This window comes from Peromyscus maniculatus, chromosome 1, assembly GCF_049852395.1.
Source record: "Peromyscus maniculatus bairdii isolate BWxNUB_F1_BW_parent chromosome 1, HU_Pman_BW_mat_3.1, whole genome shotgun sequence".
Taxonomy (NCBI): domain Eukaryota; kingdom Metazoa; phylum Chordata; class Mammalia; order Rodentia; family Cricetidae; genus Peromyscus; species Peromyscus maniculatus.
The window spans coordinates 207,958,934-207,977,203 of record NC_134852.1 but is presented as its reverse complement, the minus strand read 5'-3'; positions in this window follow the sequence as shown (position 1 = coordinate 207,977,203).

Here is an 18,270-nt window from a genome sequence, read left to right as displayed (position 1 = left end):
AGATCCATGAGCATTGAAAAATCTTTCCATAGTCTGATACCTTCTTCAATGCCTTGAAGTTTTTATCATACAAGTCTTTTATGTGCTTGGTTAGAGTTACCCTAAGATATTTTATATTATTTTAGGATATTGTTAAAGGTGTTGTTGCCCTAATTTCTTCCTTATTCTTTGTGGATTTTACAATCCCACTCATCTCCTTCATATCCACCCTCCACCCTTGCAACCTCCCCCACAAAATAAAATAAAATAAAATAAAATAAAATAAAATAAAATAAAACAAAAATCTCATTATGGAAGCTGTAGTGTGTCACAGTGAGTCACACAGTACCCTTTAGTCCATACACCTTTACTTGCAAGTGTTCATTGCAATGAGTCATTGGTTCAGTTTGAGGCCTCTGGCTTCTGCTACACTATCAATGCTGCATCCTCACTAGGACACCCCTTGGATACCCTGTTGTTGCCCTGTGTCTTGGAAATCCTGCAGTTTTGGATCTGCAGGTCTTGGCCCCTTCATGTGCTCTAGTAGTCCATGGGGTGGAGTGGGGGGAGTTGGGGTGGGCCAACCCATAGCCCTGGATCTGGATCTGGGTGGTAGCTGGGTTGATCAACCTGCCAGCTCTCTTGCATCCTCACCACCAGGGTGAGCTCTCCAGCACTACACTGGCTAGCTCACCCTATACAGTAAGGGACAGAGCCAGTTCTTCAGCTCTCATGCCCTCTTAATGCTCACCTAGCTGTAGCGATAATACCTGCGCTACCACCACCCATTCACCATGTCTGAGTGAGTGGCTGTGGATCGAAAAACAGAGACAAAAGACAGTGGGTCACTTGCCTCAGCAGAATGCTGAATGCCGTTTATTGAAAGAGGGAGGAAACCTTAAATACAGGCTTACAGCACAATGGGAGAACCCCAGAGGGCAGAAGTTCACTGCTGATGTTTACAATCTTGCATCTAAGCTGTTAACGCCTAATATGTAGGATACACAAACAAGGAACTTCCCTTAAGCATTCAGGAGGGTGGATATTGGCAGAGAATTAGCATAGGGAGGACATCTGGTCAAGGTTGGCAAGCAGGCAATGGCTTTACTCAATATGAGAGGAGACCAGGGCCCTACAGGTCCCCCCTTTTTACTAAAAAATGAGCTTCTGACATAGGTTGCGTGGGATGTCAGCAGGTCACCTTACCCATCATGGAGACACATGCCCAGGCCACACAGGTGCTCTGTCTTAGGTTGGTGACCGCCCCCCAAGCATTACCCATCTCTGAATACTCATCATCATGCAGGCCCAACCATGTGAGCTGTAGAGTTAACTGTTGTCAAAGATCTCAAAGTGGCGCTGGGCTTGCAATCTCTGTGACACAGAAAAGACCAACAGAAGTCCTAACCCACCCATAGCCAGGAGGCTAAAGGCAATTGAGCCATTCCCTTCCTTCGAGCCTTATGCAAATTGGAGTCCTCATAAGATGGTATCCCAAAAGCAAATGGAACTTGAGTTTTATAAATTTTAAAACCAATCAAAATGTGTATAACTACTGAATTAAAATTATCATGCCCAATAGAATGAAAGATTAATTAACTGTGGTAGCTACTTTTGTTGTCAGTGTCTCTATTGTGCTAGCTGTAAGAAATAGCAATTCCAGAAACAGTAGCAGCGGGATGGTCTGTATGTCAAATTGCTCTGATTGGTCAATAAATAAAACACTGATTGGCCAGTGGCCAGGCAGGAAGTATAGACGGGGCTAACAGAGAGGAGAATTGAGAGAACAGGAAGGTGTGTGTGTGGGGAGTCATTGCCAGCTGCTGCCAGGACAAGCAGCATGTGAAGATGCCGGTAAGCCACGAGCCATGTGGCAAGGTATAGATTTATGGAAATGGATTAATTTAAGCTATAAGAACAGTTAGCAAGAAGCCTGGCACAGCCATACAGTTTGTATGCAATATAAGTCTCTGTGTTTACTTGGTTGGGTCTGAGCGGCTGTGAGACCGGCAGGTGAGGAAGATTTGTCCTGACTGTGGGCCAGGCAGGAAAACTCTAGCAACACCTAGCAGTCTGTACCACACTTTAATTGAAATTCTCTGTTGCAGATGATTTTCTGAGAAAATTGACTAGAGTACCCTCAAGTAGCAGATTGACTAGGTACCGCCATTTAGTGGGGCCTTGGACTTAGGGCCAGGTTTGAACTGGAATCCCACCCTTAATACTTGTTACATGAACTTGAGGAAGTTATATGTTGTTTTAGTTGTTCTACATGTTAAATGATAAACAGTGATACATACTTTATTGAGTATTGTGAGCATTAAATGAAATTAAGTATATTTGTGGTTTCCAAATGTGGCTGAACTCAAAATAAAATCCTGTGGCTAGAAATGAGTTGATGATCAATTATCTACAGTTACAATTAAAGTGGAATTAGTCAGAGTAAGGCTCTAATTATTCAAGGCTTTTGGTATTTTTTACTTTAGTGGTGACTTAGTAATGACAGATCAAATCTGCTGTGCCATGCACTGATTTGTCACCCTTGTATAACACATGGGAAAGCTCATAGTCTTTGGACTTTGACCTTAATTTGACTTCAAACCCAGGTTCTGTAAGCTGTGTGTCTTTAAGTTGGTCTCCTAATCCTCTGAGCCCCACTGTGCAGATGAAGGTGATAACACCTCAGTGTGCAGTGCATCTCGAAGAGTTGAATGAGGAAATGGATGAGAGTAATATCTCGAACACAGTATGTATCAGTTCTTGACTTCACTTTCTGCTCCTTTGCTCTTCCCCATAGTAAAGAGAGTAGACCTTTCTGATCATACTGTATGCTCAGTGGCTCTTTTAATAGGCAAAGGAGAGAGCCCAGCTAATGCTGGTCATGTGGCTTTTAGAGTCATGATATCAATGTCTCAGAGGGAGCTTGAGGTCTGGAATCATTTCAACAAGTTGACACTTACTACCTAGACTATTTTTATTAATTTTAGACCAGCTGAGTCGTGAGTCCCACTCTTCTAGCCAGTGTTTCTTACATTTGTTCTCCATTTCTATTTCTTTATTCATATGAAATGTTAATACAAGGTATGGCTCTCTGCTTACTGTCCAGATTAGACCCAGAGGAGACTTAAGTGGCTTATCTTCATTTTAACCCTGATACTCTGAAATGAATTTGCTGTAATCCTAGAAACACTGAAGAGTCAGGAGAATTCATTTCTTAAGAGTAAATACATTAGATTACCACGTTTTCAGTTCATATAGGAAATGAAAGCAGAAACCAGTTTCCTGGCTCTGAACATCTTCGTCCACCACTGCTCTTGCCCCTATCTCTTCTCTACCAGGCTGGTCTCTTGATAGCCTCTCTTCCTGCATTGCCCACTAAATGCAAACAACCCTCCCCATCATAATCCTGCAACTAATGAGTGGAAGCAACCCTCCCCTTCACAACCCCACAATCAATCTTTCCCACAATGTTTACCTTTAGTTATATCTCTCCCATGGAGTGCCTTCTGAGAGAAATTATTATTTGAATTTTCCCAAAGGCATCTCTTTATTATTATTATTTATTTTCTGGGAATTCTAGGAGTTGGAGAAAAACAATAATTCCTGATAATTCTCTGAGTAGTGAACCTAGAGAGGCACTCAAGTTCCTTTGGGCATCAAGAACTGTCTGCAGACTAAGTAAGTAGTATGTCTGGAACCTAGCTGAAAGCTATTTTTCAAGTCTATGTACAGTACACACTTTTGTGATTATAATTCCTTTAAAGGTGTTGCTGAATCTACAGAGCTTTTCTCCTTATGTAATTTCTCAGTTGACAATGCTCACATAGAACACTGATCTGGTAACCTGATGACAACCTGGTGAATCAAAGCCAAGTTATTTTCTTATCTCTGTGTAGTACTTTCTCTGACCCCAGAGAATCAAGAGTCCACAGAGGACAGTGCAGGAGACCATATCCCATTATCCATGTGTGGAGATAGGGAAAGTCACAGACCATCTCAGTGCCTATAGTAATCATCCACTTATTTTGTTTACATGTCTGTTCTTCCCTCTTCTAAGGGAAAAGTAGCTCTGCTTGCCAATGGAGACTTCCTCTTCCCCTCTGACTTGTGATTTCTTTGGGGGAAATTTGACATAGATCTGATCACTGCCTCTACTCTATGGGCATGAGTACATTGTCGTATAAGTCAGATAGACCAATAAATGTAAGCTCTATGTTTTTTTTTGCTGGAACTCAGGGACTCTTTTTCTGTTGGAATCCAAGACATTCTGGATGTGTGGTAGAGGTCACACCAGATACCTTTGTCTTATCAAAGAAAAAATAAAACTATGGCAACAAAGAGGAGGAGTGAGGAGCTGAGATGCTGGTGCCATCTTGGCTATATAGCCATATTGGAAGGCACTACACTGTTTCCTTATTGTAAACTAGTAAACTAGTCTAACCTGATGTTTTCTATCACTAATATCTTACTCATAAGAGTTTAGTCCCTCATTTTTAAGTGAGGGGATTGGATAGGAGGGTTCTAAGGGTGTGACCAGCTAGAGAATGCCTGAAATGCTAAAGCTGATATTCAAAAGTTCATTAGCAAATTGTCCAGTTTTTTGGATGAGAGCTGACTACAAAGTCCTCATAAGGTTGCTGATTGATCTATTTGGGATTCCACAGTGAAACACATTTCAGATCTCTGAAAAACACCTTTGAAGAACTGATTCATTTGCCTGGGAAGTGACTTTGAAATATAGATGGAATGAGAATCATCTCATTTTAAAGAGGTTTCTTTTCCCAAATACCACTTTGATTAGCATCTGAACCATCATTTAAGGAAATCGCTCCCACCTCGTAACAGGTCTGTGTCTGTATGGATTCAGGTGCCTGTTGTGGAAAGGAGTGTTTTTGAGAATCGTCTTTCTCGATTGTACTCACCCCTGAAGCCTGTCTGATTAAAAAAGAATGGACTGTACACTATTATCTCAAATATGCTCTGCGTTTTCTTTTCCCTGTGGCAAAACAGATTCCAGGTGGCATAATGGAAATTTCCAAACTCTGTTCCAGATAGAGTCCTGGGAAACAAGCTGAGGAAACAGTCTGGGAGGGGACCCATGCCTGAGCTCCCCAGCTATGGGTCTCATTTGCAAAACCCTCCAGTAAACAGATAGGAAGCAAAATACCTGCACACAAGGCTGGGAAAATTTTTTCCTTCTCCGTTTGGGCTCAGGAAGGAGACTTGCTTTTTCTGCAGAGAACACAGTATTCTTCATGCACACCCTTTCACCAAGAGCAGTATTTTCTGTGCCTTGTTGATGAAGCCTTCCTACTGCGCAGCCTCTGGCTCCCACATGCTTGGCCCCTGTATGATGATCATGTTGACAACAGATGCATTCATGATCACTTTTGTGTTGAACACTTTGTACTTATGCCTCCACAAGTGAACTCTCACTTCAGTCTTGAGAGACCAGGACCCTCAAATCTTAGAGAAAGAGAGATTAACTTTTGAGGTTGGAGGTCTGAGGGCTAATAGATCCCAAACATGTGTTTTCAACCACTTGGCTACTTCTCTCTAACTCCTGTTTAGTTATTAGGCCTCTCCCATTTTCATAATTTTAATTTTCTCTTGAGAGAGGCTACTCCACTTCCGACTCACGTATTCAGGTGTCATTAACGTTAAACAGGCGTGCTGTTTACTCTCATACTTAGAATACAGCTTTCAAGCGTTTATTTCTGGAAAGCCAATAGTCACATAAAAGTATTTTTATGAAACACTGCAGGACTCATATAACTGCTATTTTAAAAAGTGTCTCATTAGTGCAAGTGTCTATGATGGTTTTTAATATAAAAATTAGCTCTGGTGACCTTTGGGATGGGAGAAAATAAGTGTTTAAGGGAAACATTTACTCTTATTAGTGAGGGCTTTTTCTTTCTTGCTTTTAATGGTAAAGAGAGACAGCAAGGTCTACCCAACAAATGACTGAAGTCCCATGGTTGCTCCAATAGATACTGAATAAATCCAGAGAGGCTTCCAGACTATGAAAGGCACCAAGAGAGTAGGAAAGTTTCTAACTAGCAATTACTGCTGGCTTCGTAAGTGCCAGATCCCAGATCAAAGATTTTATACATTGTCTACAATCCACAATAGTCTCATTTTCTTCTTCTCTGACCTTTAGATTCATGATAGATTCTTCTCTAGGGTCCTTCTTGTCCCCCACCATGCAACTATATTCACATTTCCAGGACACCATGAATCCTGCTAGCCAGCCTTTTCAGTGGCCAAGATGTGAGTATTTACAGAAACACTCTAGGGTAAAGGATAACCAAGCTTTTGTTCTTTAGTTGAGGCATCAGAAGCCAGGAAGATTAATTGCAGTTTCTACGACCCAATTCAGAGTTAGGATTGTCTGGCACAAGACCGCTGTCTCCCCGACTTCTGTGACCTGGCTGGCTCTAGGTCCTTCTAGGCCTAGCTCTACTATATACTCCTCCCTCCTGCACCTTCCTCACTGCTCTCTCTGGTCTCCTTTAATCACCGCTAAATGTATTGATACGACTTTCTATCCTCAAATGAATGGCAGTCGTTCTTTTGTTCTATGTTATTGTATATGTAGCAAAGTCCCTAACATTCCCTGTCCCCACTTTCTACCATGCTGACTCCACTGAACATCCTGTGGACTTCATTTGTGGTTAATCTTCATATTCAGGAAGGAGAGCAAGCAGTAAGTATGGAATTCTTGGCAAATATTCAGAAATTGCTCTATTTTTATTTTCATTGGGTACTGCTATCACTAGAGTCTAGGGGTCACAGGATGGACCTCAATAAGCCAGGCTCTGTCACCCATCCTCAACAGGCCAATTAAAGAAGCCAAATATTTAATAGTGAGAAGCAGAGAAAAGACAATTATTTAGTGTAGCTACATTGGGAAGAGGGATAAGAGAATCAGTGACTTTCCAGCTTTATCATCAAGGCACAATACCCTGCCCACCACTGTCTCAGCTTCTCTTGCAAGGTCATCTGACAAGTTGTAAAGTTCTCTCCAGGAGACAAGTTCCAAAGCTGGATGTCCCCCAGGACTTCAGCAATTTACCTTCCCAGAAGGAGGTTTCTGAGGATAGTCTAATGTATTTGAATCCATTCTTTCAATCATCTGGTAGCCAAAGAGAGATCTGGTATCTTATTAGAATAGTCATTCCTGGCAGACAGGCCAGTTACATGCACACCCATACATGTGCATGTGGAGGCCAGATGTTGACATTAATTGTCTTCCTTTATTACTCTTCACTTTGTTTTTCCATTTCCTTGAGACAGTGTTTCTCACTGAACCTAGAGCCCATGATTTTAGCTACACTGGTTGGTCTAGGAACTTGAGGATCTTTTTGTCTCCACACCTCTAGCTTTTTATATGGGTGCTAGAAATCCAAACTTAGTTCTGATGCATGTATAGGAAGCATTCTACACATGAGCTATCTCCTCGGCCCCAGAGGGTGATGCTTTTATCAGACCACTGGTGCCCGGATCTGTCTCTTCAGTCCATTGGTATAACAGCATGACTGCCTAAAGTCTGGGTACGCTCTACCTATAAGGGAACCTGGATGCTTTGGGGCAGGGGTGGTGAAAACGCTGCAGAGGAAGCACCCTTAAGGAGAGATGTGAATTTATGGATAACATTCCTACCTTCTTTACCAACCCATAGGACAACTCCAGTTTGTCTCCGCATCATCTCTCATACTGTATCTAATAGGGTTGAGTTCAGATTGCCTATAATTGTATTATCTGTTTATTAATACATCCTCTCATTTGATCCCTTCTCTTCCTTCAATGTGCTTTTTAACATAAGCTTATACCCAAATTCTTGATTCGGGATCAGATTTGAAGAGCCTTACCATTTCTAAAGTAGACTAGATGGAAAAGCCACAAGGCTATTACTGAGCCACTGTCTTCAAAGGAAGGGCTTCACTGATGTTTGCAGTGCTCTCAAGCAGTCTAATGGACAGGGTTGTACACAGGAGCCATGGCTACAAACTAGAAGATAGACAGGAACGAACTGGAATACTGTGCGGGCTAAGGTGTTCTAATCCTGTCTCTGTTGCTTGGCTGGGATATGGTGGGATGATAAGAGACAGGCAGCTTTGGAATAGGCAAGCAATGGTGTTGGCAGTGAGACTTTAGAGCCTGCAGCTGCACGGTAAGGCTCTTTAGTCTGCCAATTTCTTTTCAAGGGTGGAAAGTATCCTTTTCCTCCCAGATAGGCCAAACAGCTGATTTCTGGTTGTGGCTTTAATATTTCATTGGCTCGTCCTATTTAGAAATGACAAACCCTTCACTGGATGAGGTTCATTGCAAAAGCTGCTAAGTCATGGCTGCCTGGGGACTAGAGCGGATATCAAGATCTATGCAGATATTTTTTTTTAAACCTGGATAGAGTCAGTGGGAGTTTAAGGAGTAACTGAGATTACAGAAAAGGCAATAAATATGTAGGGAATCAGTAAATATATTAGTTCCTTAATTATCTATATTTTGGAAGGTAGATGAATTCAAGGGAGAAACAGTCTAATTCAAGGAAATACATGGGTGAGACAGTAATGACTCTCTTTTGCCTCCCCACTTCCCTTCCATCATCAAGAAAATAAAAATGAGCATTTTGTGCCATGAAGCAGGAGGAATTTAATTGGGTGGTGCTGATTCAATTTAGGTTGTAAATTAGCGGCCAGAGAGACCGTGAGTGCCAAAGGAACCAGCTTTGCTTTCTTTTTGTTAACTTGTTGGCACATTTGACACAAATTAGATATTGATTTATGGTGTCACAGATGACACACTTCTGAAGGCTCCATGGCACACACACCAAAGGGCAATCAAATCCAGATCAGAAAAGTGACCAGCTGGTCTCCAGGAAGCCAGCCCCTTCAAGCTTCTTTTCCCTCCAGCCTCTAAAGAACTAGTGAGAACGAGACATCGGACCCTGAATGGTAATTCAGCCCTAGAGAATGCTTATTTGCCTATTCAAAACAGACCTTGCAATTTAGCCATACTTCCTGCAGATGGTGAACATCTCACCAGACATCCCAGCTAACAGGCAAAAGCCACTCAACTGTGAGAGTTACAATATCTACCTCACTGAATTTCTATCATAAGTCCTTTAGATGCCCTTTTCATTCCCTGAGCAGATGGAGAACAGGCTCAACTAGTTAATGTCTTCAGCCTTTGTGATGGCAGGGAAGAGGGGCAGGAATGGCTTGTATCAAAAGCCACGAAGTGCTACTGAATTTCTGTGGGTCAGCTGACTACCCTGGTCTACACTTGCTACTCAGCCAGTCTATGCTGTCTAATGCCTGCTGATTCTGGTCCCATTGGCTATTGCCACAGGTAGCACTCACAGTTATCACATAACTCTTCCTGGCTGTTTCCAGGCTGGCACGAGGCCTTTAGAAATGAATGCTTGTAGAATAAGTGATTGTCCTGTAACCCCGAGCAAAGTCACATCAGCTGATGTAACACTTCTGTGGTGGGTGTGGAATATTCCAAGATGGTCAGCTCTTTCACAGGGCTTCTGATAAGTGCTGTGATGCTAGAGTCCTGAAGTGAGGGATGCTAGGGGGTGGGTCCATTAGAATTCACTCTATATCTTGTGTAAAGGTAAAGGAAGATTATCTATGCATCTTCCACATGCTGATCCTGGAGTTTCAGAAGGTCACATGAAGCTCACCTTGCTCCTCAGATTGTGACATAGTGTATCACTACAGGCACACTGGGACTTCCCTAGTCCTACCTAGAAGCTGATAGGGAAATATTGGCTGCAGCCCTGGGCTTTTTTGACATCCTTCCATATTGGTCCTATTCCTTCCTTCCTGGTTAATCTCAGATGGCAGTCTGGCTTATAATACCTGCTTGCACGACACTTTCGGTTTATTAAGTTGGCAACAGAAGTCACCAGGGAGAAGAGCCTGCCTCACCAGTGCCTCAACTGACGTCATTCATCACTGCTATTTTGCTTGAAATAAATCCACCTAATGATGACTAATGAATTTATAGAACTCAAACTGTTCTCTTGGGGCTAAGACCAGCGATTTATCACCCCTTCAAAATATTTGGCATGTACTGCTTTATTTAAGTCAGAATGCCCATTTAGCCACCATAATTTCCAGCACGAGAGAGTATTAGGATTCCGATTAGAGCCTCAGAGAATTTCGCCTAACCTCAGGATTTGTATTCTTCCATCATTTTCTCATGGGAGTCTCATGCCTCACATTTTCTGAAGTTCCTAGGAGGAATAGTTTTTTTTTTTCCTTCTTAGAAACACATTATTAGAATCAAGAATCAAGGTATATGTACTTTTAAAATGTGTCCTCTGGGTTCCTAGTTTCAGTCAAGTTTGCACAATGTTGTCTCAGGTGTCTCTGGTCAGGTCTACACGTTTCTCCTCTACTCCAGTAGCTTTATACTTCCCATGAAAGGATGTTGCAATGTCTTATTTTTCTCAACTAGGTCATTTAACTATGGGCTTATTCATTCAATGAAATACTTGGTTGTCACTGGAGCAAATTATTGTTGGAAGATTCAAGTAAGTTAGGGTTATTTTTATCCTCAAGGTTCAAATGGAGTTCAAAGCCCTGCTGTGTATCTTTAGAATTAAAATCACAACATAAAAAGGAATATCCACTCTCTTGTAGAGATGGGTATATAATTAATTTAGAGATGACTTGGTTATTGGTATGTGTATGAAGGGTAGAATGATCAGATTCTGTATTACTCTCTAACACTGGGCTTGAAATCTTATTTGCATATGTTCAGTCTCTTGAAACATACATCATTGTATGATATTTTGTTTGTGTTTTGACAAATGAAGCTTGCTTGAAGATCAGAGGGTGGAGCTAGCCACTAGTTAACCTTAGAGGCCTGGCAGTGGTGGTTCACACCTTTAATTCCAGCACTTGGGAGGAGGGAGCAGGAAGATCAGGAGTTCAAGAACACCCTGGGATATATATGAGAGTGAACCAGTCTAAAAGCAAAACAGAGCTGGCAGTAGTGGTGCATGCCTTTAATCCCAGCACTAGGGAGGTGGAGACAGACAGGATCTCGGCCCCCTCTATTGGTCTGAGATTTTGTAGAGGTAAGAAGTTTCTAGTGGCTGCTGCTCTGCTTCTCTAATATTTCAGGTTTCATCCTCAATATCTGACTCCTGGTTTTTATTGTTGAAACTAATTGGGACTGTGCTTCAATACATGTTGGAATAGAAGAGTGTTAACCAGTTTAAGGGAACTTGAAAGGGAAATTTATGTTTATTATGGAAATGCCATAGTCTTGTACATTTGTGATTTTGAAGCATTCTAAAGACTGCTCAAGACAGTGAATAGAGAGGTTGTGGGTAGTTCCTTCTGGCATCTTATGAACCACCTTGGACAGCCTTTCTGTGCTCTTCATTTCCCACTAGATATCCACAGGGTTGTTAAAAAAATCAAGTCTGCTATTCTTTCAGTAGGAATTTCCATTTGCAGATGGGTGTGAATGAGTATTTCTGCCATTCTCTGAGCTTCGGCAGATGTTGTGCTGTTCAGTTACCATTACAAAGTCTCAGCCAGTGAGGGAGAAGTTATTGTCAGCTCCATTTCTAAGACGAGATTGTTCAGGTGCAGAGAAGTGTCCAGAATGGCAGCTCAGATCTGCCTGACTCCAGTGTCCGTGAACTTCCTCAAGTATTACCTCCACTTTGTATTTATATGCAAGCATGGTATCTCTCCTGCAGGCAATTCTGAATGAATATTTAAAAGAAATCTCAGCACATATTTAGGGTTACTATTCAGGCCTGAATTGATAGTCAGAAGCACAGTCTCTCATCTCAGATAAAATATCTTTAATTTCCTAGAGTGCTGCTTAAGTTAGCAATAGTACACTTGAAAACTTCCAGGATGAGCAAATTACAATCTCACGTTTCTGAGGACTGCCTCACCCAATATTTTCACAGAACAATAGGTCTTCAAGTGGCAGTAACTTAAACCTGCAGTTTATTTCTTTTGAAATAGAATTACAATAATCCATAATGAAGAATTCAATAAAAGCTGTTCTCTGGTTACTGGAATCAGTCTAAACTAGACTTTTAATTAACATATAGGTGCACCAAACAATCCCCATGGACCAGCGTCTGCTGTCCTTTCCTCTACCCCTGAGCAGATATCAAGTCGCATTTCCTTTTTTAGCTGTCCTTTTCACTTAAAAAAAGATTCCTGTTTTCACTACCCATCAAATTGTCTTTTGATCTTGGCTCAGGTCTTCATTCTTCCTAAGACACCTTCTCACATGATTCACTGTGGAGCCATCTCATACCCTTTTAGGTGCAAGTGCAATGTGCAACTTCCCATTTTCTAGTAGACATACGGAAAGTAAGAAGGGTGGTATGCATTCTTAATGACATGTTTCACTTCGTCCAGTATATCTCAGTTGTTATCACTTCCCCATATAATCTGTAAAATTAGGGATATTGTGCACTTTTGTTTACATGAAGTCTTCAAAATGTGAAGTCTATTTTACATTTGAAGTCTATATTTTTCAGTTTGGACTTGCTACAAAGTGCACTGAAGCCGCACGTACTAGGGGTCATCAAATTGGAGAATTCACCTTCAGTGGCATTCTAGTAGAATTTATCTTCTGTCCTAGAAATGCCATTCTTATATGGCAGAGCAGCTAAAAGAACGCAATTGCATCTGAGCTTCAGCTCTCTACTAGTCATGTGGCCTGGGACAGCAGTTCATCTCTGCAAATTACAGCAGTTGAATATCGAGCCTTGGATCTCATTCAAGCAGCAGGTATCAAAATGGCTTTGGGAGTGATCTCATAATTGGCATACTTGAACTCATGGTTGAGGATACAGTGGTAGGTGTGTGTCTATCTGTTTCCACTTCCTCCTAAGAGAAGACAGCATCTAAAGAGCAACCTGAAGAAGGAGAGCATAAAACAAAGCCTGAGAGGGGATGACAGACATCCATAAGGATGTCCAGAAGTGAGCTGCATCAGAGCAGTCAAGGAGGAAGACCTTGGAGCAGAATGGAGTAGACTTTGTGTGAGGAAGGCTTCTGTTTCCCACTCCTTCAGAGAGTTAAACACAAAGTAGGGGATGTGGGTAAATTTATGGTTCTGTGTCAACGGAAGTTCCCTTTTTTCTTCTTGTTTACTTGACTCTTTTATTATTAGCATCATTTAAATTTTCATTATGCATATTCATTATATAGAGAATTGTTTTATGTAATGACATTTTTGTACAAGTTTATTTTACATATTGAGTGTGCACTTCCTGTGATGGCTTTGCTTGTCAACCTGACACATCTGGGAAAAGGAACCCTCAATGGAAGAATTGCCTCTACCAGAGTGTGATTATGTCTATGGGTGCATTTTCTTGAGTGCTAATTGATGTAGGACATTCCAGTTCACTGTGGGTGGCACCACCCCCTAGGCTGGTAGGCCTGCACTGTATAAGAAAGCTGACTGTGAACAAGGTGGAGTTAGCAATTAAGTAAACAGCATTCCTCTGTGGTTTCTGCCTCAAGTTTCCAACTTGAGTTTCTGCTTTGGCAACCCTCAATAATGAACTATGACTTGCAAGCTTAAATCAGCCTTTTCCTTCCAAGCTGCTTTTGGTCCAGGGTGTTTATCACAGCAGCAGAAAGCAAATTAAACAACTTCATATCTCCTGACTTCCCTTTTTTACCCATTACTAACCTTTGTTCCTCTAAACCAATAGTTCTCAACCCTCATAAACTGTTCCCAACCATAAAATTATTTTCATTGCTACCTCATAACTGTAATTTTGTTACTGATATGAATCATAGTGCAAACATCTGATATATAGATGGTTTTAGGTAATCCCTGTGAATGAGTCATTTGACTCCCAAAGGGGCCATGACCCCCATGTTGAGAACCACTGTTCTGAACAGTTTCATGTCTACGTTCCTATAATATATAGACTTGATTTTTATGAATATATGTAAAATTTAGGTACCACACATGAGATTAAAACATAAGGAATTTGTTTTTCTAAGGCTGATTTATTCATTTAATATGATTATCTCCAGTTGTATGCTTTTTCCTACAAGTTACATGCCTTTGTTCAAAAGAAGCCTTCTTGATGGGCCTGGGTTTGTTTTGTCCTTACCTACCCAATATCATGCTTCTGTTTATAGCCAAACACCTTCATGATACTTTGCATAAGTTTTCAACTCGTGCTTTGGATTTTGATCCAAAGAGAAAGTTTGTTTCTAAAGTAACTTATACTCAGTTATTTGAATCTCATATCCAGGATGTATTTTTACATATTTAGATAATATGCAGGTAAAATCCAGACAAGGATAAGATTGGCACAGCTCGGTTAGGATTAGAAATCAGGTCTATGTTGCTAAGGAAGAAAACTATTGGAAATATTACCAAATATGTTTCTAATACCATATGGGAGCTTTGCTAGTTTTTTCTAAATGCAAATTCAAAGAGAGTGTGCCCGGAGTAGGTCATGAGCATGAAGTGTGACTGATGAGAGTTAGCAAGTACCTGGTGAATGCTGGGAGGCTGAGGCTGAGAAATAAACATAGATTGTATATTTTCTCTACCTACTTAGGCTGATCAAGCATACGAATAAACGTACTGTTTTTCCTAGTATTTCTGATTTCTTAGTCTTTTTTCCTTCTTGGGAAGTTCCCAATTTCTTGAGGATCTTCAGTTTCTGATGGCCATTTTCACAGAGTCTCTTAGCTTGATGTAGAGTATATAGAATACATAAAGCCTCCCAAAGAGGAAGAATGTTGATTTTCTTTGTCTAGGTGACATTCCATAGCTCCCTGTTATGGTATCAGAATGGATTCAAATTACTTGTAGTAAGTCTATTTAATCTCCTGTTGGTTTACGATAAAAATAAGGTGAGGAAAGACATGAAGATAGACTTTAATTTGGTGTTCATAGCACTTGAACCTCTGTTGTTAGGAGCAACATATCTGGTGATCATCAATCAACCTCAGAAAAAATATTCTTATAGGTTACATGTTACCAAAGTAAAAAGCACACACTAGGCCTGAACTCGAAACTGTCTGATTTGAAAGCTTACTCTTTGTCCTGTATCCTTATCAATCAGTAGTGATGTCATTTTGACCTCACTGAGTTTTAGAGAAAAACAAAAGTTTAGAACGGATTTTTTGATCGAGTATTTGGCCTCTATATAAATGCAAATTTTGACTCCTCAGCTGAGATTAACATGAGCTCTAAATGAACAGGAGACCCAAGTGAATATATTCTTTTCATTAAAAGGGACCCTGCATCATTCTTCCCCGAAAGGCATGATTTTCTCAGGAGTACTTGTGTCTGAGTTTATTTCCTTTGAGCTTCTTGCCAATGGGCTACAATTTCTTCTCTTCCTAGGGAACAATGATTCAGGCTTTTGAGGTTACAGATAAATAAGTGTCAAGCTTACACACTGCAGTATCTGTATTCATTTTTTACTGGTGTGAGGATTTAGAGCAGGCAACAGGAAGCAAAGCCATACAGCAAAACTTTTACATTCATGGCGACAAGAAGGTAGCTCAGAGTCCCATAGCCTAGGGAGTTTACTCAGTGTGCAGCTGCTGATGAGAATGGATGCAGAGAGGTGGACACAGCATCTAGAAACTCTGCCCAAGCTTCTACATCCCCACCCATGGCAGCAGGCTGGTCCCCCCGACCCCTGAGTATTCAAGTCTACTCCATCCTTTTCATTTATCAAAAGGCATGTGAGTTTGCCATAGGCCTTAAGTCTGCTTTGATATGGGAGAATGAGGCAGGCAGAATACACAGCAAGCTTTGTGCTGGGCCATCCCTCTTCAGAATCATTCTTAACTGGCTGCATATCGAAATTGCTTAGGAAATGTTACAGAACTCCCCAAGTTTAGGACCCTTTCCAGACAGGTATCCCACAGCCTTTAGCTCATAGGCCTGGAAGTCCTTACATTTGCTCTTCATTCTTGCTTTAGAACTTTTCCTACTGCGGGATATAGATCCTGGCAAGAGAGGTTACTAATGTCTCCTTAAACTAAAATGGAGGTGGAGCAGCACCTTCTTGGTGGTCTCACTGTAAGGAGTGATGGAAGTCTGCATAGGACACTGTCACTCCAGGACTTAATGTGCCACCAACACTTCAATAACCAGCAATCATATTAAATATTCACTGTACCCTCCATGGCATTTTAAAGCCTTATAATGTAAGTAACCACTGAGTTCTCTGTTTAACTATACCACACACAGAAGCTTTATAGACGTAGACTAGAAATGGCTGAATCCACACTGGATGCTGAGAAATGGATGTGCAACATCTGGATCTCCCCCACCCCTGGAATTTTACATCCTTACCCACCTCCCACTGACCATTTCACATCTACTCCATTCTCTACATTTATTGGAAGGTCTGTAATGCTACTTAGCCAGGGCCATGTAACTGCTCAATGGCAGAGTAGATTTGAATTCTTTGTAGATCATTTTAGATGTTTAGAACCATGTTCCCTTATGAAAAGGGGGAAGGTTAATTAACTAAGTTTTAATTTTATAATTAATACATGTTTGCTTTAAAAAAATTAAAACACCAAATAAAATATAAAGCTGTCTCCTTAGTTTTTATGACTTCTATTCTTCACTTCTCAGAGTATGTAGTCTTTTGGATGCTTTTTAAAAATTTTTCTATGTACATATAATGATAGCATATATATATTTTAAAATACATACCCTTTTCTACAAAGATATTAACTATATGCATTCTTGCTTCCAGCTTTTCCCTTTACTACTCTTGAAAATCATTAGTATATTTGCAAGTGTGTATAAATTTATTTATTGTTTTTTATGGTTATGAGATATTAATTTTTATTTAGCAAATCTTGCTGGCAAGGACCATTACATAGTGTACCCCATTGACACATTTGAGCAACTATTGCTACTTTCCTAGGGATGGAGTTTGTGGGCTCAACCTATCTGTACATTCCAGGATCCCTTGTGTTGGCCACATTGCATTGCAATTCCCTTCTGCAGGCTTGTTGGTTCACCAACCTTGGGGGATACTTAAAGAACCTCCCTGGGCTAAAGTGCTAGATGGATCCACATTAGCTGCTCATCTCGGCCCAGCTTGTGGAGGCAGAAAGTTCTGGCACCGGCTATGGACATTTTGTTCCGAGGACTAACTGAAGCGAACGTTCTAGGCTGAATTCCCACCAGGGAAATTAAATAGATACCTACAGGCCTAAACTGGTCATGTCTCATTCACCTCCCCTAGTCCACAGTCCTTCAAGATTACTCAACTCCAGCATTCTTAAAAGGCACAAAATTATATTGCTTCCTGTTAATAATTCTTCCTACCTGCTCCAGGGAGTTCTGAACAGGGGCAGTGTCGTAAGCACACCCTTGGATGAGTTTTCTACTGAACTGAATTGGTCAGTGATTTTTTTTTCAGCTAGAAAGCCATGATTGATGCTACCGTCCTTGCCTGCTTTACTTCCTCAGCTCATCGCTGTAAGTAATTACCTACCTGATCTTGGACAAGTCCTTCTGTTTGGCTCAAGTCAGCTATTGATCATTTATTTAAGAATTGTGTACTCCAGGGAAAGTGAAAAAAACTTCTTTGAATTAATTTTTTGAGCCCACTGTGGTCATGAATAAATATCTTTCATTTCAGACAATTTACATCAGCAACTGTTTAGCTGTGGGAATTTGTTTCCCACTTCCAACCTGCTCCTCTGAAAATTGGTTTTCTAACCACTCTGGAAACAGTAGTTTTAAATTGACACATTAAAATTTCAGAATTGCACTTGACTTATCGCATCCGGCTTGTGGTGTAGCACAGTACTTTGATGGGCACACACTGGTGCTCTGGTTAGAAGAAAGGGCTTCCAACTGTTGGCTAGTGGGAGCACACATCTTCTCTCACAGGTTAGAACTCTGGGTAACAGTTTGCAAAACCGGAGGGTGCAAGCCTGTCCTGATTTTTGAGCAAATGTAGTTGAAAATAAACAAAACATCTAATAAGCAATTTTAGTAACAGCTCATGTTTACTGAAGCTTCTCAAATGTGAATTTTTATGAGCACTGAGTAAAGTATTAAAATGCTTCTTAAAATTTTAAATTGCTTCTGAATTTTGTAATCTAGTAAGAAATGTTACTTGGAGGAGAAAGTCCTCTTTGTATCATAAAAATCCTTTGTAAGCGTGTGTTTATTTCTACCTGTTTCTGTGTCAGGTGATCTTGGTATTACAATATTCCTGTTAATTTTCAGGCATTTTCCTATTAATTACTTAGTGCTAACATTTCCCTGAGGTTT